Genomic DNA, 24,283 nt, shown 5'->3' with positions numbered 1-24,283 from the left:
TAAAGTTGCATCTAATTATGGAGCTTAAAGCCACTACTTCCTCCCTCCCCAACATATCTTCTCACACAACTGACGTGATGTTGTGCCAGTGTGAATCAGTATAGGTTTTCAACTGGCGGTTGCGGATTCCCCTGATGCTTGCTTGAATGGGGGAGAGGGGGTATGCCACATTAGTGGTGGTAATGTCGTGCCCAATGTTTGTGTGTGGTTCTCTGTCCATGGGAGAATGGGGATGGGAGCTTATTTTCAGCAGGGCTCTCTTTAAAAATGGTGGCCTGATATTTGTGAAGCCAACCTTGGCAGCTCTATCTAGCCCTGTCCCACCACAGTGACGGCGTAAACTGAGCGCTGGAAAATCGTACCGTAATCCTTCTAAACCCGTGCCCCCATTGTCCAGCTTGGGGTGGGGGCAGTGTGGGGGTTCTGTTTCCATTCGTATTGATACAGCCTTAGCTTGAGAATCACTGGCAATGTCTTCCCTTTCTGCTCCACTCAATTGCCATTGGAATTCCTCAAGGATATATCCTTGGTTTTTCCTATTTTTCAAGTACATGCATTTGGAGACACCATCTGAAAACATGACAACATATTCCTCATGTATGCTAATGCCATCCAACTGTATCTCCCCTCCATCTCCCTCTACATTTGCACTGTCTACGTTTAGTCAGACTGCTATTACACTGAAGTCCAGTCATTTTCCCAAGTTAGATTCTGGAGGACTGAAGCCATCGACTTTGGTTCCCATCACAAACGTCACTTTTTAGTCCCTGACTGCATTGCTCTTGCTGATAAGGTTGAGCCAGATTGTTATCGACACAGGTGTTGTACTTGACTGTCAGCTAAACTTTGGTCCTCATTCCCTCTCTATCACAAAGATTGCATATTTATAATACACGGTACTGCCATTCTCTACCTTGGCTGCAGCTCACCGACTGCTGAAACCCTCCCCCATGGCTTTGTTATCTCTAGATTTGACTGTTGCGGTGGGCTTCAGGCTGACCCATCATCTACTTTACATCATTTATGAATCTCTTCTCACTCAAAAACCTTCATGTTCATGTCCTAAGTCCTTGTAATGACTCCAATCAGACATTGAGGTTGGCCTATTGGAATATGAGCTCTCTGATTAACGAGCGGATGGTGACTAGTGGAGTGCCCCAGGGGTCGGTGCTGGGGCCTCAGCTTTTTACCATTTATATAGATGATCTGGAGGAGGGAACCAAGTGTAGGGTGTCGAAATTTGCTGATGACACCAAGATTGGTGGAACGGCAAATTGTGCAGAGGGTGTGGAGAGTCTGCAGAAGGATCTAGATAGGCTGGGCGAATGGGCCAGGAAATGGCAAATGGAATTTAATGTTGGCAAGTGTGAGGTGGTCCACTTTGGTAGGAAGAATGGTAGGGAGGACTATTACTTACGTGGCGAAAAACTGCAGCAGGCGACGGTGCAGAGGGACCTCGGGGTCCTTGTGCATGAGTCGCAAAAACCCAGCTTGCAGGTGCAGCATGTGGTCAGGAAGGCGAATGGGATGCTGGCCTTCATAGCGAGGGGGATTGAATATAAAAGTAGGGAGGTCTTGCTGCAGCTGTATAGGGCATTGGTGAGGCCGCAGCTGGAGTACTGTGTGCAGTTTTGGGCGCCGCACCTGCGCAAAGATATTTTGGCCTTGGAGGGAGTGCAGAGGAGGTTTACTAGGCTGATACCGGAGTTGAGGGGGTTGAGCTATGAGGAGAGGCTGAATAAACTAGGCTTGTACTCGTTAGAGTTTAGAAGAATGAGGGGAGATCTCATTGAGACGTATAAGATGATGAATGGGATGGATAGGATAGAGGTGGAGAGACTCTCCCCACTCAAAAAAGACAGTAGGACTAGGGGGCACAGCCTCAAGATAAAGGGGGGGCGGTTTAGAACGGAGTTGAGGAGGAACTTCACTCAAAGGGTGGTGAATCTCTGGAATTCTCTGCCCGTTGAAGTGGTGGAGGCTGCCTCGCTAAATATTTTTAAGACGCGGGTTGATGGGTTTTTGATAAGAGAGGGGATTAAGGGTTATGGGGAGAGGGCGGGAAAGTGGAACTGAGCCACGACAGATCAGCCATGATCTTATTGAATGGCGGGGCAGGCTCGAAGGGCTAGATGGCCGACTCCTGCTCCTATTTCTTATGTTCTTATGAGCCAATTGATGAGCCAATAAAGGAGTCTCTTCCTTGTGTTTAACCAGGAGTGTCAGTTCCTCTGGCACTCCCGAAGATAGATTCCTGACTGATGGCACTCTGTGTATTGCTGTTAGAATTATAAATAAAGGGATTTTGGTGAAGGGACATCTGCCTCCAAAGACTTATTACAGCCCTGCTCACCCATCACCTCTGACCTACAATATTTTCTGACCCTTAAGCTGCTTCTGAAAACCTATGTCTTTAAGCAAATTTTTGATGATCTGTCCTAACATCTTGTCACGTGGCTTGATGTCAAATTTTGCACTATAATTCAATAAGGCTCCTGCAATGAGCCTTTGGTTGCTTTACTGAGTCAAAGGTGCTACATAAATGCAGGTTGTTGCTGGAGCATTGTCTGATCACTGTTGCAATAACACTGGCAAGCAATATACAAGATGATTCATGGGAATGAAGTTAAGGTGGAATGAAAGGCAGTGAGACATAGGTAAATGAGAAAAAGTAATTTAACTTATTCATAAAAGAAAGCATAACTCATCTTCCTTTCCCTTGGAGAATGGTTACCATTTTGATTCCATCTTTGGCAGTGTTTACCTTACTATCCAGCCATGGGCAGACATCTTGCAGCACAGGCTGCTCTTGCCATTCATTCTGGTCTATGCTTAGCCTTGTGCCCTGACAGACCCAGTGGAAAGATATTTCCGTGCTGGCTTACACACATACCCCTACAGGTATCACCACTTTCTTTTGATGGTAAATAATAACAACAAATTCAATTAACCTCTTGGGTGGGGTGTGGGGGGGGGGAGCATTGCTTTGAAGAGCCATTGTTGCTTAGCAAATATCTGGAACACCCAGAGCTCAGAAATAAATGTTCTAAATCAACATCTTGCAAAAAAAACTTCACAGAGAGTAAAAAAAATTGAAGGAACTTCAAAGAGTGGATGTTTAAAATTATTCCAGGAATCGCTGGAAATAAATACATTGAGCTAGATTTAAAAGGGAAGATGGAACATCAGAGCAGGCATGGTCTATTTAACCACTGGAGCCTGTTCCAACATTGAATTAGATCATGCCTAATCTGTATCTTAACTGCATTAACCTTCTTAGTTCCATAACCATTAATCCTTGGCTGGCTAAAATCTATCATTGTTTTGATCCTTTTAGTTGACCCCTAGACTCAACATCGAGAGAGAGTTGCTGATTCCCACTGTATTTTTGCGAAGAATGCTTCCCGACATCATCCCCTGAATGACCTGCCTCTGATTTTAGGACTGTGTTTTCTTATTCTTAATTCTCCTACCCTTCAGAGGAAACAGTTTCTCTCCATCTACCCTTTCAAACACGTCATTCAAATCACCCCTCAGTCTTCTTTATTCGAAGAAACACAAGCCAAGTGTATGGAATCAATCCTCGTAATATAACCCCTTTAAATCTAGTATTGTCCGCGTGATCATGAGCAGCACTCTCTGCTAGGTGAATGTACCCTGCCTCAGGTGGATTGACAGCTTAAGTGCAGACCAGTGCTTCAGTTCAGATGCAGGGTTTATCCCTGATTTATTTCAGCACTGACTGACCTGGTGTGCTCATATCTAACTGTAGTACTTGCAGGATTGATGCTAGGAGGCACAAACTAAAGGAACTTTATTAACTAGGTGTGTTCAGTACAGGCTGCTTTTTAACTCTGCATTGTCACCCATGCTAGCAATCGGCGATGCCACTTCCAGTGATATCATGCACATATTATACAGCGCAGCTTCTCCGAAATCAACATCAATACATTATATTTTTTCCTCCACCTTTAAATCAAATATCCCCAATAAATTTAAACAAATGAACAGGAATCAAACAATACTAATCACTAAGTCAGATGGTTTGAAGGATGTTGTTCTCTGAATTGTTGTCAATGATCCTCAAGAGACATCTGCATCCTGGCATTAGTCGCAACCTCTGGATTTTTAGATTTTGTATGGATGTTGTCAGTAGTTATTTTGACCAGTGTCGATGTTATAACTGGAGGTTGATTCTGTGTTTGATTTGAAATTGATATGTTGTTTCCCTCAACTATTTCTGCCTGTGTCAAGGTTTCAGGAAGGTTCAGGTCAGAACGTGGCACAGCTGAATTCGGATTCACTGCTGATTCCATTTCCGACGGATTGATTCTCCCCACGTGCCTCCTCCAGATGACATCATAGCATCATAGAGTTACAGAGGTTTACAACATGGAAACAGGCTTTTCGACCCAACTTGTCCACGTTGCCTCTTTTTTTAAACCCATAAGCTAGTCCCAATTGCCCGTGTATGTAACTGTCTAAATGTTTTTTAAAAGACAAAATTGTACCAGCCTCTATTACTATATCTGGCAGATATATTGCAATATATTACTATATTGTTGCAGACACTCACCACCCTCTGTGTGAAAAAACTGCTCCTCTGGACCCTTTTGTATCTCTCCCCTTAAATCTATGCCCTCTAGTTTAAACTCCCTATCTTTGGGAAAAGATATTGACTATCTCACTGATCTATGCCCCTCATTATTTAAAGCCCTCTATAAGATCACCCCTAAGCCTCCTACGTTCCAGAGAAAAAAGTCCCAGTCTATCCAGCTTCTCCTTATAACTCAAATCATCAAGTCCCTGTAGCATCCTAGTAAATCTTTTCTGCACTCTTTCTAGTTTAATAATATCCTGCCTATAATAGGGTGACCAGAACTGTACACAGTATTCCCAGGTCATCAGCCCAGGACTGGAGGGGTATACAAAACCGGTTCAGTCTGTGTGATCATTGTGGCAGGAACCCATTTCTCTCCTGTAGATTAGTTCCTAGCGAGCATCTGTTATCCTTGCCAAAGACATGCTGCTTCGTCTTGTTTTCCCACCATTCGATCCGACCTTGTTATTTCTTCTGGCTTTGTAAATTTCAATAAGTCAAATGCCGAATGTAACTTCAGCATCAGTAAAGCTGAGGAGGTTCTTGTCATTGAATGAGCAGTATTCCTATGGGCAAGAATTGATTTAGACATTTGGTCAATGAACTTTGTTTTCTGGTTGCCTTTAATGCGTGCTTCATTATTGGCATGAAACATTCTGCTAGTCTATTTGGAGCAGGATGGTACAGTACTGACCTAATACCTTGTATATTGTTCTCTCTCAGGAAACTTCCAAATTTTTGAGAGATGAACTGCGGCCAGTTATCATTCACTAATTTCTCAGGAAACCCAAATCTACTAAAGATTTCTTCTAACCTCCCAATTGACTTTTCGGATGAAGTTTTACTTCTTTTTGGTGACTTCTGGCTCCTTTGAATGAGCCTCGATTAAGAACATATGTCCTTCAAAAGATCCTGTCTGGTTGACATGTACCCATTGCCAAGCCTCTTCTGGCCATTCCCAAAGATTTAATGGTGATAACAGTGACATGATTTGCACCTTCAGGCATGAATGAAATGTCCCAGCCTTTTTATCTATTTCTGCTTCTAATCCAGACCACCAGAAATAGCTTCGCTATCTCTTTCATTCTTACAATTCGACAATTGGCCCTCTTGTAATTTGTTCAACACTCGTCTTCTCAATGGTGATGGAATGATTATTCTGAGCCCTCCAAAAAAGACATCCTGCCCGTACAGTCAATCCAATCTTCGACAGGAGTATGGTTTCAAGTTAGGTTTAGTTTTGAGGTCTTGCTTCTTAGCACCATACCCATTATTTGTCCTGAAGTGACAGGTGTATTGTCTACCTGATCAAAGTAGAAGATGCTACTATGTTGATCAGAATTTGAGAATAAAGAACAGAAATTATACCACACATAGTAATAGAAGGCACTAAAAAGATGTCAATGGAGGCAAGAGGTGGGAGCGTCAGAAATTGGGAGTCGGCCTTACACACAAAGTCTTGAATTTATAAATATCTGAAAGTGCGTTGTAGGTATAGCAAACTTATCCACCACCTGCTGGAATGACTCAAACACACCATCCACGTACAAGTCCGGGAATGTCCTGACCCCGTTGCTTGACCCACATGTTGAAGGTACCATCCAAAACAGAGGAAAAAAAAATGGTTAGCTGATACTGGGGAGGCCACTGACCAGGCTGAAACCCAAAGTGGCATCTAAACTGTGTCCAAATTCCAAGAGTTGATTTGACAAGTGCACTCCTAGTACAGTGGGAAGAGGGAAAATTTATCAGGGAACATATTAAAGCAGCCAGGGAAGATGGAGCACAAGAGGTGGTTTCCAACTGCAGCCAACAAGGAATTGCCTTTTGCCTCTCTCTCTGCACCACACACTATCACTCTCATATTGGCTGCCCAATAATAAAGCAGAAAATTGGGCAATCCCATGCCCCCCCTCCCATTTAGGGTTTTGTAAAACTGTCCTCTGCATTCTTGGGTTTTTCCTATTCCGGACAAAGCTTGAAATGAGCCAGTCAAGTCTGTGAAGAAAAGGATTTGGGGATGAACACTGGGATGCACTGGAAGAGATACAAAAACTTAGATAGTATGTTCATCTTCACCGCATTGATACAGCCCGCTAACAATAACGGGAGGATGGACCAACGTTTGAGGGCCTGTTCTGTCCGCCCATGAATGGAGTAAAGTTAGCTCCAAAGAGCCCATTAAATTTGCCAGTCACTTGCACCCCCAAGTAAGTAAACTGCCTAGTGACGATCTTGAAAGGCAGGGTGTGGAGCGGGAGGCTACGAGCGCTGCATTCAGAGGAAGGCGCTCACTCTTATTCAAGTTAAGCTTGTACTCAAAAACATGACCAAACTTCTTATATAGATAAGACTTCAGAAATTGAGTTGGATGGGCTGCTGTCGTACAAAAGAAGGTCGTCCATATATCGCAATACTCTCTGCTCGATTCCCGCCTGACCAATCTCCACCACTCATTTGCTGCTGTAAAAATCCACAGCCAGAGGTTCAAAGAGCAATGGCAAATAACAAGGGAAAGGGGGGTATCCCTGCCTCGTGCCCCAGGACAAAGGGGAAAAAACTGAATGCACATTGTTTGTCTGGGCCGAGGCTAGAGGGATAGAGTACAGTATTTTGATCAAGTTTTGGATGGAACCCGAATCTCCTGAGAGCATAAAATAAATAATCCCATTCCACCCGATCAAATATTTTTTCAGCGTCCGACAAGATTAACATCTCTGGTTGCTTGGAGGTGGCAGACACATACATAATGTTAAACAGCTGCCAAATATTCAAATATATATATCTATTTTTAATGAACACAGTCTGGTCAGGCGAGATGATAGATGGCAGAATGTCCTCCAAGCGAATGGCCAGAACCTTAGTGATCAGTTTGACATCCCCATTCAGCAATGAGATTGGTGTTTAAGAGCTGCAGGTTCTTATTCTTTTTGAGGATAAACGAAATTGTCACTTGCCTCATAGTCTGCGGGAGAATGCAGTTCTCATTTAAATCATCAATCATGCGCAGTAACAGGGGAGCCAATCTATCCATAAATGTTTTGTAGAATTTGATGGGGTATCCATCTGGTCCCAGACATTTCCCACTCGGCATAGTTCTGGCCGTCCAAACAATTTTTTCACCATCGATTGGTTTCTCCAGTGCCGCAGCCTCTCGTCCATCATGGGGAGATTCAGTGCCCCAAAGAACTCCTGAAAGTCTGCCTCATTGGCGGTACTCTCTGAACTATAGAGGGTTGAGTAAAAGTCCCTAAACGGGGATCTGTGGAGACCCCATTCGGAGTCTGCGTTTGTAGTATTAGACTTTTAGTGGAGAATTGGCACAGCTGATGAGCCAGTAGCTTGCTTGCCTTGTCCCCATGCTCATAGTACGCATACTTAGATTTAGGCTGAGAGACTTTGCTGTTGCATCTCTCTCACACTCCTCATACACCAGCTCTTAAAGCAAACGCCACAAACTGGAAACCAAGATAGAGTCCATATTTTCAACTTGTGCTCAAGATGCAGACCAGCTGCAAAATATTGCCAAGCAGATGAGACAAAGGAACTACACCATCTACATGCACACCAAGAGCAGGAAACTTGAGAAACTCAGCGTCACCACCAGCAGCAACCAAGCCTCCCCCGGTACCACAGTAGAAAACAGTACCACAGCAGGGAAATCCATTGTCAACTTGTCGGACTACGCACTCCAACCAGATGAAATCAAAGTTCTCAGCCGAGGGCTCAATTTCTGCATCACCACTAAAATGGACCCCATCGGTCTCATAGCGGACACAGAGGAATTCATCAGATGAGTGAGGCTGCGGGAATTCTTCCACAAACCTCAAGAGGCCAACAGCAAACACAATGATATAGCCAATGAACCGGAACAGCCGACAGAGAGATCTGCGGTGCAGCAAATGAAGAGGAAAGAGTCGAATTGGACTCCTCTGGAAGGCTGCTGCCCTCAACTTGACATGTATGCTCAAGCCATCAGGGAGGTGCGTCAACGCCAGATTCATTAGCCGCACTTACAAGACAGCCCCAAATGTCACCCAAGCACAATGCAATGCCATTCGCGCTCTCAAGACCAACGGCAACATTGTCATCAAACCAGCAAAGGAGGGGCCATTGTCATACCGAACAGAATGGATTACTACAAAGAAGTGTACCGACAACTCAACAACCAGTAACACTACAGACTGTTACCCGCAGACCCGACCAAAGAACACAACCGTCAACTCAACATGCTGATCAAGTCCTTTGCTCCAGACCTTCAGAGCACTCTCCGTGCTCTCATCTTACGTATTCCCCTTGTTGGCGATCTCTACTGCCTTCTAAAGATACACAAGGCCAACACACCGGCTGTCCCATCGTATCAGGCAATGGGACCCTGCGTGAGAACCTCTCCGGCTACATCGAGGGAATCCTGAAACCCATTGTACAAAGAATCCCCAGCTTCAGTCGTGCCACTATGGACTTCCTACAGAAACTCAGCACATATGGAGCAGTTGAACCAGGAGCACTCCACGTCACAATGGATGTCTCGGCACGCTACACCAGCATCCCCACGACGACGGCATTGCTGCAACTGCCTCAGTACTCAAAGCCAACAACTGACCATCTCCAGATGCAATTCTACAACCCCTCCCTTTCATCCTGGCCCACAACGTCTTCACCTTCAACATCCAGTTCTTCATCCAGAACACGGAACAACCATGGGGACCAAATTCACACCTCAATTTGCCAAGATTCTTATGCACAGGTTCGAACAAAACCTCTTCACTGCACAGGACCTTCAACAGATGTTATACACTAGATACGTCAATGACATTTTTTCTTTAGGACTCATGGCAAACAGTCATTGAAATAACTGTGTGATGACATCAACGAGTTCATCCCACCATCAGACACACCATGGACTACTCTCTAGAATTGGTTACATTCTTGAATACACGCATCTCCATCAAGGGCAGTCACCTTGGCACTTCACTTTACCGCAAACCCACGGATAACCTCATGATGCTCCACTTCTCCAGCTTCCACCCTAAACATGTTAAAGAAGCCATCCCCTACAGACAAGCCCTCCATATACACAGGATCTGCTCCAATGAGGAGAATCACAACAGACACCTACAGACACTCAAAGATGCCCTCGTAAGAACAGGATATGGCGTTGAACTCATTGATCAACAGTTCCAAAGTGCCACACGAAAAACCGCAATGACCTCCTCAGAAGATAAACACGGGACACGGCGGATACAGTACCCTTCTTCATCCAGTACTTTCCTGGAGCGGAGAAGCTGCGACATCTTCTCCGGAGCCGTCAACAAATCATCGATGAAAATCAACATCTCGCCAAGACCATCCCCACACCCCACTTCTTGCCTTCAAACAACCGCACAACCTCAAACAGACCATTGTCCGCAGCAAACTACCCAGCCTTCAGGAGACCAGTGATCACGACACCACACAACCCTGCCACAGCAACCTCTGCAAGGCATGCCGGAAAATCGACATGGATGCCATCATCTTGCATGAGAACACCATCCACCAGTTACACAGTACATACTCTTGTGACTCAGCCAACGTTGTCTACCTGATACGCTGCAGGAAAGGATGTCCCGAGGCATAGTACATTGGGGAGACCAGGCATACGCTATGACAATGAATGGACACTGGTCAATAATCACCAAGCAGGAGTGTTCCCTCCCAGACAGGGATGGGCACTCAGCCTCTGATCTTTGGGTAAGCGTTCTCCAAGGTGGCCTTCACAACACACGACAATGCAGAATTGCTGAGCAGAAACTGAGCCAAGTTCCGCACACAAGGACAGTCTTAGAAGAACATAGAACATTACAGCACAGTACAGGCCCTTCGGCCCTCGATGTTGCGCTGACCAGTGGAACCAATCTAATGACTCTCTAACCTAAATTATTCCAATGTTATCCATATGCCTATCCACTGACCATTTGAACGCCCTTAAAGTTGGCGAGTCCACAACTGCTGCAGGCAGGTCATTCCACGTCCTTACTACTCTCTGAGTAAAGAACCTACCTCTGACATCCGTCCTATAACTACCACCCCTTAATTTAAAGCTATGTCCCCTCGTGTTAGCCATCACCATCTGAGGAAAAAGGCTCTCACTGTCCACCCTATCCAATCCTTTGATCATCTTGTATGCCTCAATTAGGTCACCTCGCAACCTTCTTCTCTCTAATGAAAATAACCTCAAGTCCCTCAGCCTTTCCTCATAAGACCTTCCCACCATACCAGGCAACATCCTGGTAAACCTCCTCTGCACCCTTTCCAATGCCTCCACATCCTTCTTATAATGCGGCGACCAGAACTGTACGCAATACTCCAAGTGCGGCTGCACCAGAGTTTTGTACAGTTGTAACATGACCTCACAGCTCCGAAATTCAATCCCTCTACCAATAAAAGCTAACACACCGTACGCCTTCTTAACAACCATGAACCTTGGGTTCATGTTACACTATCTGTAACCCCCACAACTTGCCTGGGCTTGCAAAATCTCCTGTCTGGAGACAAAACTGTCCTGTCTGGAGACAATACACATCTCTTTAACCTGTGCTTAACCCTCTCTCCACCCACATTGTCTGTATCTTTTAATACTTGATTACCTGTAAAGACTTGCATTCCAACCATTATCTTGTAAATTGAGTTTGTGTCTTTATATGCCCTGTTTGTGAACATAAGTCCTCACTCACCTGAAGAAGGAGCTTGAGGCTCCAAAAGCTAGTGCTGCCAAATAAACCTGTTGAAATTTAACATGGTATTGTGAGACTTCGTACCGTACTTAGATTTGAACAGCATCTCTTCTGCTTGACGTGAGGACAAGGTCTCAATCTCTGCTAGTAGGAGTAAAATTTCCTTATATACCTCTGGGGATGGGTCCACAGCGTATGTGGCATCGAGTTGGGCGATATACCCCAGCAAACCCCATAACCTCCTATCCCTCTGCTTCACCTTGTGCGCTGAATAAGGTATGATCTGGCCCTTAAATAAGCCTTCAATGTCTTCCATAACGTAGCTGCTGAGACTCCCAGAGCATCATTAAACTCTAAAAAATCATCGATCTGAGTTAACAGAAACCTAACAAATTCATCATCAGAGAGCAGACAAGTATTAAAAGGTGTTTGGGGACCTACCCTCCTCCCCACTACCAAGTGCATTATCTAGGGAGCATGGTCCAGGGTTACAATGGTTTCGTAGGAGCATGAGGGCACAGCTGGGAGCAACTTATCATCGACCAAAAAGTAATCTATATATGAATACATTCAGTGGACAAGTGAAAAAAAAATCTCTATTAGTAGGGTTAAGAAACCTCCATGAGTCTAGCACCACGTACTCCGTGAGAAATTATTTAATAATTTCCGCCGACTTGGAAGATACAGGGGTCCTGGGGGAGGAGCAGTCCAGGATTCAACCAATAGTTCAAATTTCTGCTCAGTATCAACCGATGTGAATTCAAATCTGGAAGTAGCATGAAAAATGACCGGAAAAAGTTTATCACTGTCCCAGTTTGGAGATCGCACATTGGGGCTAACACCAGGGGTGTCTCATATTACTTACCTGTGACAATGATGTATCAGCCATTTGAGTCAGAAATGACATTGGCTATACCAAGGATAAGGGCTCGTGGATGAGGATTGGAGCCTTCCGCACCTTGCTGTGACAAGTTGAGTAAAAGAATTGACCCCACCCACTGCCCTTCCCCCCCTCCTACCCCCCCCAAATCTTTTATGGAGCCTAAACTATTCCACTGGCCTGAAGTGGGTCCCTTGGAGGAATACGAGTTGTCGAAGATACTGAAATATCTTACCGCGCTTAACCGGATGATTTATCCCCTGACATTCCAGCTTGTGAACTTGATCGCTCCAGGGTTGGAGCGTAAGGGCCTCTGAGCCAGCATCCCACATTCCTAACAGATGCCTGGTATCCTTCCTCACTGGGGAGTCTCCCCACAATCGTTGACATCAGCAATCACCAAACCGCAGGCCGACTGAGCTGAAATTCACAGCCCCTCCTCTGCTGAGCACACACAGTAAATTCCAACCGGCTGGAAGGAGGCTAAAAATAATCCTTTCCATCTAGATTTCCGAAGTTCTCTCTTTGCAACTGCACTCCAGTTATGTCCAAAGATTACTTGATGCACATTAACCTCTCTCCAGACCTCAGATTTCAAGAAGGATCTTGCCACCTTTGGATCATGCTTCCTCTCACACCAGCACCATCTTTGAATCCCCCCCCGCCATCCACTAACACTGACAAGTTCCAAGACGCCTGTCTTCAGCAGTTGTTTCAAATCAGCCTCTATTTTGGGCCTGTAGCATAGGGTACCGACGTTGCCTTCAAGCATTTCGCTTGGCTCCCTTCTTTAATCTTCATTTTAACTGTGATGTCTTTCATACTTCCCAGTTCCCCATCAAACACAATGTTGTGTTTCTTTTTTGTAAGGCCTGATTCTGCATTTGTCATCAGGTTGACTTTGGCCCAATCTTTTCTAACAATGCTCAACCCATCAATGCCAGATAATTGCCCTTTACTACACGTAAAGACAAACCTGTCACCTGTCTATTCAATTGTACAGCCACGTCAATGTAGCCATTCAATGGAGCCGCTTCATCAGTGTGTGTCTTCAGCACTAGTTTTGAAGTTTTTTTTTAAGTGGAGCTAGCGGCATTGGACGGTAGGCACGGTAAGTAGTCTCACAACACCAGGTTAAAGTTCAACAGGTATATTTGGTAGCACAAGCTTTCAGAGCGCTGCTCCTTCATTAGGTGAAGGAATGTGTTTGAGTTTTTCTTTGTAGACAGTCTCTGACAGCAGTGAGACTGCTGCCCCAGTGTCAACGTCCATCCAGTAGTGACCCAGCATCAATATGTCGCACTAGCATATTCATTGCCACTTTGTTTCTCTCAACCATCATGCACTGTATGAATATTTTTGGGTTGTTCTGTTCACATGCTGCTTTGATTTATTCTTGTTTCTTATTATTTTTGCTCATAGTTTGTTTTTCCTTCCAGCATGCACACTCGACATGACCTCTTTTTCCACACCACAGTATTCTGCCAGTCTTTTTAATATAACCATGAATTGTGAAATTGATTCCCCCTCTTGATTACGTATGTGAAATCTGAAGCGCTCTGCAATCACTAAAGGCTTTGATGAATACTGTGCTTGCAGAATCTCTGTGATTTCTTCATATGTCTCAGTGCCTGGTTTATCTGGCTGCACTAAACTACCAAGAGGATTAAGGCTAGGATTCTCCCAAAAAAATTCTAAGTGTTGAATTCACTCGAAAACTGGGATAAATCACGCTGTCTTTCTTCAGTGGGAATTCAGAGAAGCATCTCCCACACTCTGTGCACTACACTGTGTCTCAGCGTGAATCACACTGAAAAATCAGTGATTGGGGCCTATTTCCATGGAAGAGGTCAGCAGCATAGCGCTGAGAGGCCACTGCACATGTGTTGATCTGTCAGCACCAAGATCGGCGCATACGCGGTGGCCCTTATATGCCGGCCTCCCGATTGCTTGCCAGCCCCGTGACCCCGTACCACTGTCCCTCCACCCCCGCATGGCCCAACTGCAGGCTCCTCCTCCCAATACATGCCCAGGACCAGCCTACACCACATCCTGCAGCCCCGATCTCCTGACACCCTCCCACCCCACCGCCAGTGCAGAACCTTCCTCCCACAGTACGGATCTTCTCCCCTGCAATCCTGACCTCTCCCTGCAATGTCAACCGCACCCCCTTTCAGCCTTGACCACCCCCCTTGCCCCAGTGGTCACCCTCAATTGCTGACCTCCCTCTCTCTGTCATTCAGTCCACGTGCAGAGTTGCACTGAGACCCCGACCCCTATAGATCGCCTGTGGAGGCCGCAACCCCATCAGGCTCTACCCCTGTTAAGCCCCTCCATCTTGGTACTGCCTCTTGCCCAATGGGCAGTGCCAACTCACCCCTTGGCAGTGCCACTTTGCCCCTTGGCAGTGCCAGGCATCCTAGCTGGCACTGCCAAGGTGTTAATGCCCAGAGGGCCCCACCTCCGCTGGCACACAATCCTCCATGGGGTCCCAATTGCCCCCCCTACCCCGCTTCACTTCAGCTAGTTCAGGCTGCCAGCTCTCCGAAAGTGGAGAGCTACAGTAAACCCTGCTAAAATAAGAAACTCCTGGTGGGGAGGAAGGGAGAGCGGGGGTGGGGGCAGAATGCTAGCAGGCTCAGAGACTTCAGTCCTGAGCCCACTATTCATATTTAAATAACATTTAAATTAACACTGAAACAATTTATGCAGCTCCCCGCCAATTACCAACGTGGATGTGATACCGTCAAAAATAAGAGACACTATCGGGGTGAGACACCCAGCGTGGATCCCACGCATCAGCTGCTGCTTGAATCTCCTAGCCCACTGCCCTAAAAGAATTAGTGCAGCAGGATGGGAGAATCATCCCCCAAATGTTTTCTCCCCCATGTGGGAACCCTAGTATTTTGTGCTATTTTGTTTGCTTGCACAAAATACTTAAACCGCTCAGCACAGGAGCCCCAATACTCCTGTTTGTCGAAAGATCCCATGGTGCCAAAAGATCCCGCCACTTTCTCTCCACTGGAAGGACATCTGTCTGCACATTGTGCAATATGTTTTCAGCAGCTACCTTGCTCTTCTGTTTTAAAACAAGGAACAACCCGAACTTCAGCCTGTTAAGTAAAACCAGCAGTGCCTCAAAGCCCATCCAGTAATGCTAATAGAGAATGGTTTTGAGGCACTAGCAGTCAAGTCACCTACCTGAAGCAATTTTGTAACTTCAAAGCTGTTTTACGGTTTGAACACACTTCTTTCTGATATCCGCTCAAGTCAAATTCAACCGGGCAGCCACAGACAAAAGAAAAATGAACAGAATTACAATTACACGATCTTCAAGTGTAATAAGATCATCAAGTGGGTGATGATGTGCTCCAAGAGTTTGTGCATCTTGCTGTTTGTGTTCCATGTTGAATGGGAGGGAAGGGAAAAGGCATTGGATGGAAATGAGAAGCAATTAGAAAGAAGTTGGTAATTGGTGGGTGTAGGAAATCCGCTATAAGCTTCAGCTATCAGTGTGGCTGCCCCCCAACAGTACTGGAGCAAACAGTAATTAGACAAAAAAAATTTCATAATGTAAATCAACATTAGGCCTTTGGTGACACTTTTTGGTGATAGATTAGGTATAGGTGATACTTCCATGGACCCTGTAATTATTACAAAAAACAGAAAGGGACAGAATGAGTTTACAAAGATATTTGGGTCTGTAAGCCTTCTGGACTTTGCTTAAGCAGCCAGAAGACAGGTCCCTGTGTCAGACAGGAAAGCTGCTCCCCAAGTATACTTTTATTGAGAATATGTTCGGTCATGTGCTCTTTAGACTGGGTGTCCTATGGAAGAATGCACTATCTTAAACAGCATAAACAAGGTACAACTGGAGCATTATCTCATGATGTTAGAAAAAGGGAATGGATTAAAAAAAAAGACAAAGGAATCATTTGGGATGGAAATCAGTCAGAAGGTTATCATGTAAAGTATGATCAGCATTTGGCGGGGTCTTTAGGAATAGCAAGAGCCTTGGATTCAATCAGGAGATGATTAGATGATATGATGCTGGTGGAGGTGGGTGGGAATTTTTATAATTTTAATTGTGGATGGAATAAGTGTCCTGCTTTTTCTACACTTATTTTGTGATCTCAAGGCCTGCAGAGTCATAGGTGCTAGTTGTGCATTGTCAGCTATCTGCTGGATGTCCTGTTTGTATGAGAATAAACTGCTCTGGCTGCCTTGACTGTGCCCGGCCGTGCACTAAGCCCTGGAAAAGGATTATGGTGAAGAGGGGATATTACAGTTATAATGTATTCTGCTGCAGACTTCAATTACAAACTAACAAATACCCCTAGAACCATATGTGATATTGAATATTAAGCTCTGCCCTGAAAGGACCTGACTGCTTTGAACTGAGCATACATTAACTAACTAACATTGTAAGAATACAAAACAAGAGTCTGTGCTTTGTTAATGAAAGACTATTTAAATTCTATGCAGAATGTCAAGATTGTGTTATGGCCACTGTGACGAATTTACTGAAGCCCCAAGTGGGAAAATAATGGGTGGTGGGGGTTAGGGTGAGGGTGAGGGTAGGGGTGGGGGCCATGAAAGCTTAGGGAGCAAATCAGAAACCCCAAGGTATACATGAAGTTCGCTCAGACCCTCACCTTGCTTTTTGAATTTGACATTAGGGTGAACATAAGGTGTTTCACTTCACGTATGATTCAATTAATCCACGAGGAAGCTTTTCTCAAAACAAACTTTATTTAAGAACGCAGTTAGAATATAACGAAAAGATTCAGCATAGCTTTTACCCATTAAAATATTTAAACAAACCAAGGTATAATTCTTAACAGCTAGCTATCTCTATACTTCCAATTTAGCGTTATCCCTTATAGACAGAAATCCCTTCTTCAGCACCAAAAACTAATATGCTCACTTGAATGCTTGATTTGCAGCATTTTAACATCTCTGGACAGAAATCCAGACAGCCTTCTGACCCTTATATAGCAGAATCTCAGAGAAAGATATATCCTTGAACAGCAGAACTTCAGAAAAATAAACCTATTCTCCGGCAGATCTCAGTCTCCAAACTTCAGGGACTCAGAGCAACTTCCTCTTTCCATAGCTTCCCAAAAAAAACACTGAGTTTTGATACTCTGTGTAAGCCTAGCTCCACCCAGTAACATCATTTGTTCCCTGTCAATATCCTAATCAAGCCCTAATCTGCAAAACCCTAGAGGAACACTAAGAACGATAGAATAGCATTAGCTCTGATTAAAACAAAACATTCTAGCAATTAGGAACAATTATGTGCTCCAGTAACAATACAAGGCTGCTGGATATAAACAAAATGGCACTGAAAATGTAAAAAAAACTGGTATAACAGATCTTGTACAAGAAACATGACTAGAAAACATTTCTTAAAGGCACAGTATTGTCACAGGAAGACATAAAAAGTCTGTAACAATATAAGGTTACAAGGTTAGGTGAATGGGAAAATCACAACAGATAGAGTACAGTGCTATCAAATGCAAAGTTGCCCAGTTTGGTAGGGAAAATAAAAGGGAACAGTGGTGGAATTTTCTGTGCACCCCAGCAGTGTGTTTCATGATGGCAGACGTAGTCTGCCACGAGCCACTGGTGGGATCGTCTGTCGATGAATTTTCCGGTTCTATGCACTGCCGCCTCCACCACCTGCAATGAGACTATCCATCGGCAGGACCGGAAGATCCTGCTGGCGAGAACAGCTGGAAAATTCCAGCTAGCTTATTTTTTCAAGGTTGAGAGCATAGAATTTTAAAAAATTCTTTCACAGAATGCCTGGTGCCTACCTCTAATTGCTAATGAGAAGGTGATGGTACAGACATAGAATCATAGAAACCCTACAGTGCAGAAAGAGGCCTTCTGGCCCATCGAATCTGCACCAACCACAATCCCACCCAGGCCCTATCCCCACATATTTTACCCACTAATCTCTCTAACCTATGCATCTCAGGACACTAAGGGGCAATTTTAGCATGGCCAATCAATCTAACCCACACATCTTTGGACTGTGGGAGGAAACCGGAGCGTCCGGAGGAAACACACGCAGACACGAGAAGAATATGCAAACTCCACACAGACAGTGACCCAAGCCGGGAATTGAACCCAGGTCCCTGGAGCTGTGAAGCAGCAGTGCTAACCACTGTGCTATCACGCTGCCAGTGTGGTCTAGGTACACTCAGCGCTGTGTTTGCATTCAGGGTCACTTGTGTATCTTTGAACATGAAGCTCAATAAAACACTGAAAACAACAAGGGAGACAAATGTTAACTTTTGTTACAATGGGATTGGAAGATAAGAGTAGAAGTCTGACTACAATTATTTAGACTACTGTTGAGGCCTCACCTGAAATACTGTGTAGAATTTTGGTCTTCTTATCCAAGGAACGAATATTTGCTTGAGGGAGTGCAACAAGTATTCACCAGACAGGTTTGCAACAAGTGGGATTCAGACCTATATTTCCAGGTAGGATTGGGAAAGCAAAACCTCCAGAGGTTGCACCGAGTATATCACTGAAGGCTACGAAAGGATGTATTGGAAAAGTTGGGACTATGTCTGTAGGGAGATTAAATAGAGGTGTTTATAATTATGAAAGGGAAAGGACAAAGATGATAAAGATGGTTCCTCATGATTGATTGAAGGGATGTGGATAACAGATTAAATGTGACAGAGTGAGGGCAAACCATCGGATACATTTTCCCACATGAGACAGCAGAATCCTTTACTTGGCTTGGTGTTTGAAGTAGGGATCACTTTAACATGTACAAATTTAGATAGGCTGTTGAAGGAAAGGGAGATGAAAAGAACTTGGGAATACAACTCCAAATTCAAAGGAGCTATGAGGTTTAAGAGAATAGAATGGTGCAGATTTTTATTACAACTTTCTTGTGGAACGCAGACCAAATCCTGATTTGATCAAGTCAATGAATCACTACATCTGAATGGGCTTTGTGAGTCAGACAGCAAATAGGCAACATTACTATTTTGACTCCAAGTAAATAGATCCCTGGACATTATAATAAAATAGTAAGAAGTCTCACAACACCAGGTTAAAGTTCAACAGGTTTATTTGGTAGTAAACACCACTAGCTTTCAGAGTGCTGCTCCTTCATCAGGTGAGTGGGGAGTTCTGATCACAAACAGGACATATAAAGGCACACACTCAGTTTACAGAATACTGATTAGAATGTGAGTCTTTACAACTGATCTGCTATTCAAGTCTTAAAGGTGCAGACAATGTGAGTGGAGATAGCATTCAGCATAGGTTAAAGAGATGTGTATTGTCTCCAGACAGGACAGTAAGTGAGATGTTGCAAGTTCAGGCAAGTCATGGGGGTTACAAATCATGTGACATGAACCCAAGATCCCGGTTGAGGCTGTCCTCATGTGTGTGGAACTCGGCTATCAGTTTCTGCTCAGTGACTCTGCGTTTTTGTATGTCGTGAAGGCTGCCTTGGAGAATGTTTACCTGAAGATCAGAGGCCGAATGCCTGTGACCGTTGGCTGAAGTGTTCGCCAACAGGAACAATCTCGCCTAGTGATTGTCGAGTGGTGTTCATTCATCTGTTGTCATAGCATCTGCATGGTCTCATGTGGGACCTTCCATCCACCAGGTACACGGTACATACTCTTGCAATTCAGCCAACGTTGTCTGCCTGATACACTGCAGGAAAGGATGTCCCGAGGCATGGTACATTGGGGAGACCATGCAGACGCTGAGCAGAGACTGCTAGCCAAGTTCCGTACACATGAGGACGGTCTCACCGGGATCTTGGGTTCATGTCACACTATTTGTAACCCCCATGACTTGCCTGGGCTTGCAACATCTCACTTACTGTCCTGTCTGGAGACAATACACATCTCCTTAACCTGTGCTTAATGCTATCTCCACTCACATTGTCTGCACCTTTAAGACTTGATTAGGTTTAAAGATTTGCATTCTAATGAGTATTCTGTAAACTGAGTGTGTGCCTTTATATGCCCTGTTTGTGATCAGAACTCCCCACTCACCTGATGAAGGAGCAGTGCTCCGAAAGCTAGTGGCATTTACTACCAAATAAACCTTTTGGACTTTAACCTGGTGTTGTGAGACTTCTTACTGTGTTTACCCAGTCCAATGCCAGCATCTCCACATCATCATTACAATAAAACTCAGAGGAAGCACTATCTAGAAGATGATTGAACTCCATGAACTGCATTTTCCCCAGGGAGGCAAGAAACAAAAATCAGGAATATTTTTGAGTCCTGAAACCATCATGGTGGGAAAGTGATTAAAATCAGGATTTTCACATGCTTGTGTCCTTAATTGGCATAGAGACTAGTTCCCTGTCCAATTAAGAATGCCCAGCAGGCTCTGGAAGCTGGAGGGTCAATCAAAGCCCTTTCAGTTTCAGAGGAATACATGGCAGCAGCACAACTTCAATAAGAAGGTATTTTCTTAGCCACTTTTTAAAAACAGCCATGACTCCCCTGCCCCCTTTTGTTTTCTGTTCCTCTGACTTGTCCCAATACAACTCCATCATTCCCGCACATGACCACTGTCCCTTGTTCAGTTTTGCTCCCACTGCCTGCTGTTTACCTATTAACTCATTCTGCTATCCTACCTTTGCCACTATTAACATTCTTTAGTCACTTATGGCACCATTAACAACCCCTTTGTTTCAAGTCCATGACATCTTTGTCAATCTCTCTTTTGCTCAAATCTATCACTAATTTTCCATTCTGCCCCACTCCCCTCTCCTGGTGTATAAATCGTGACATTTCTATCCCTCTTCTAGTTCTGTAGAAATGTCTTATGGATTCAAAATGTAACTGTGTTTCTCTCTCTACAGATACTGCCTGACCTGCTGAGTTTATCCAGCATTTTCCAGCAAATTTCCAGCAACTACAGTATTTTGCCTTTATTTGAGCCTCCATTGGTTGTCTGATTGCCTTCAGTGGTAGGAAAACAATTCACTGGAGTTGTTCCCCCCTCTGAAGTGTTGGGATGATAGAGGGAGTGGCAGAGATAGGTGGCACAGGTATAAACAGTTATCAACTGTACGACGTTCTAGTTATGTTTAACAACATGTAAAAGTTGATACCCTGTTTTGAATTTATAACATTAATTTCAACTTCACTTTGTATTTTAATAAAGCTGATTTATAAATTTGATCTGTTCCTAATGTGCCTGGGGAAAGTGTGAAACCTCCCACCAAAGCATATGGCATCCCTGCACCTCCACTCACTGGCGTCTAACTTTGGGCTGGAAGGTTGCTATGGAGAATGGTCTCTTCAGCCACGGTAGAAGGTGTAACACCTACCCCTTCATCTCCTCCCTGCTCACCATCCCAGGGCCCAAACAGTCTTTTCAGGGGAAGCAGTGTTTCATGTGCACCTCCTTCAATCTGGTCTATTACATTCACTGCTCCCAAAGTGGTTTACTCTATACCTGAGAGACCAAACGTAGGCTGGGTGACCAGTTTGCAGAACATCTGTTTGCAAGCAAGACACAGACCTTCATGTTCTTGCCATTTCAATGCACCACCCTTCTCTCCTGTCCACATTTCTGTCCTTAGCCTTTTGTGGTGTTCTCGTGAAGCCCAACGCAAACTGGAGGAACAGCACCTCATCTTCCGTTTGGGCACTTTACAGCCTTCTGGACTGAACACTGAGTTCAACAGCTCTCTCTTCTACCTTCACCCCATTTCCATTTATTTTGTTTAATTTCTTCTTTTAATCTTATTCATCCATTTTATTACATTATATTCCTATTTTTAGTTCTCCATTTCTAAAACCTTGCTTTCCATATTTTTCCCAACACCCCCCCCCCCCCCCCCCCACCTCTTGGGACATCTGCTGAATTCCTCAGGTTGTTCTTTGACACTCTGCACCTTTATTCTGCCATTCACACATTTCGATCTCTTAATGCAGATTTCAGAACCATTCTCAGCCTTCATCATCACCATTTACATTCCCTTTTTTTGTCAATGCTATTCCTGTCAATTACATTTCCCCAACACCACCTTCCCCACCGTCATAGTATAAATCTTGTCTGATTTTCCTTGTTTTCAGTTCTGATGAAGGTCCATCCTGACTTGAAACATTGGCTCTATTCTGTCTCCTCTGATGCTGTCAGACCTGCTGAGATTTTCCAGCATTTTCTGTTTTTGTTTCACTTTATCTGAGCCTAAGCTTATACGTCAGTTTCCCACAGCAAATAAAGACGAAAAGAGAGATAGCAGTTGTATTAAAAACCAAGAAATGCGCTTATTCTTTCCATCAGTTTCCTTTGATGTCTGCACCTTGGCATTGGCAAAAAAACCACTTTAAACAGACCTGTCACCCATATCTTCACAGTGATTTAATTATCTCTGCTGTTACTTCATAAAAGAACAATGACTATAAAGACATTCATGTACTGTAAATGAAATCAGGAAATTGAAAGCTTTTCCAAAAGCATTCAGAGTGAATTTACAGTGTAAGATATGTTGCTGATAGACATGGGTTCCGCACTCCAAGTGTAGTTCATGACAACCTGTATAACCGCTGAGAGATCCAACAGGACAGCATATTACTTGTTAAAACAATTCTGCGATATTTTGATTGCTATGTTGGTGTCTTGCAATTCAATGTGGAATGAGTTGGCACATTAAATGGATGTTGTGTGCTGTGCAATACGCTGTTGAGAGAAATATATACATACTAATCAAAGAGAAGCTACAATACGCCAGGATGACAATGAGGTGGTCTATGAATACCTGCAGTAAAAAAGAAAATCTTGCATTCATATAACACTATTTCACATTCAATCAGAATGTCACAAATGTTTTACAGCTAATAATGTTTTATATTTGAAGTGCTATTGTTGTTGTAATGCAAGAAACATGGCAGTCAATTTGCACACAGCAAGAACCCATAAGCAACAAGTCCTCCAGGTGCTCCGGTTTCCTCCCACGGTCCAAAGGCATGCACCTTCGGCAGATTGGCGATGCTAAATTGCCCGTTAGCGTCCAAAGATGCATAGATGAGGTGGATTAGCCATGGTAAATGCACGGGGTTACAGGGATAGGGTGAGAGATGGGCCTGAGTAAGATGCTTTCAGACGGTCAGTGCAGACTCAATGGGCCTAATGGCCTTCTTCTGCACTGTAGGGATTCTATGGTTCTAACAATTAAACAATTTTATCTTTTTTAGGGATGTTGATTGAGGGATAAATATTGGCCAGAACAATGGGGAGAATGCCCTTGCTCTTTGAAATAGTGCTATGGAATCCTATCAGCCCATCTGAGAGGAGAGCTGGAACTTGCTTTAATATTTTCTTCTGAAAGACTGCACCTCTGACAGGAGAGCACTCCCTTTGTGATGCATTGGAATGTCAGCCTATGTGTTCAACTCTTCGGAGTGGGACTTGAATTCACAATCTTTTGACTCAGAGATGAGACTGCTATCAACTGATCCAAGGCAGTGGTTCAAGTGAAAAGAAATGTGACACTCACAACACATTTATATTCTCCAGGACTGCACATGATGCTTTCTACAAGCAAAAATCAGAATGTTGTAAATACATTTTCCTGGCCGTTTTCAGTGATTTCACAAGAATTTTCTTATTGAGTTGTTAAGGAAGGGAGCAATACTTTTTCAAATAAAAGAAACATTTATTATGGCACTGACTAATGCAGTGGGATATGTGCAGGGTATTTTTCATATGAGATGTTGCCATGCTATTTATCAGTTTGCTATTTGTACTAATTGTCCATATCTTTCCTGTTTTACTGCTTTTAAGTAAGCTAGTAGGAATAGGTGTGAAGGATTCATCTCAGGATCTGTTTGCATTTATGCTCTTTCCCATTCTGTGTTACAGATTGAAATAATCACGACGCTAAGCTGTGAAAGGATTGCCCTTTTCTGTTCCTTGCTTCTTTCTTTATTTACTCAAATGCTGGTGCTAGAAATTAAACGATAGTACCGACCTGTTCTGTGTCTTTGCATGTGTGACAATGCTGTGGAACATTGTAACAGGTCCTCATGGCAATGAAGTATGCAGATTGCCATTGCACAATTGCTACCCTTATGATCT

The 24,283-nt window shown here is 44.1% G+C and overlaps 1 long non-coding RNA gene across 1 annotated transcript in view; it reads left to right on the top strand.

The window, feature by feature from the left end:
* Nucleotides 1-23,840, top strand: part of LOC145340891 (uncharacterized) — a 57,672-nt gene extending 33,832 nt beyond the window's left edge. Inside the window, exon 4 of the long non-coding RNA XR_013886317.1 lies at nt 23,401-23,840. This is a non-coding gene — a long non-coding RNA (uncharacterized LOC145340891). The remainder of the gene's footprint in view (nt 1-23,400) is intronic.
* Nucleotides 23,841-24,283: the final 443 nt, after the last annotated feature.

Source organism: Carcharhinus amblyrhynchos, chromosome 3 (assembly GCF_965287045.1).
Source record: "Carcharhinus amblyrhynchos chromosome 3, sCarAmb.v2.hapA, whole genome shotgun sequence".
Taxonomy (NCBI): Eukaryota; Metazoa; Chordata; class Chondrichthyes; order Carcharhiniformes; family Carcharhinidae; genus Carcharhinus; species Carcharhinus amblyrhynchos.
Note: the sequence above shows the minus strand (reverse complement) of the source record. Positions and strands in the feature narration are given on the sequence as shown.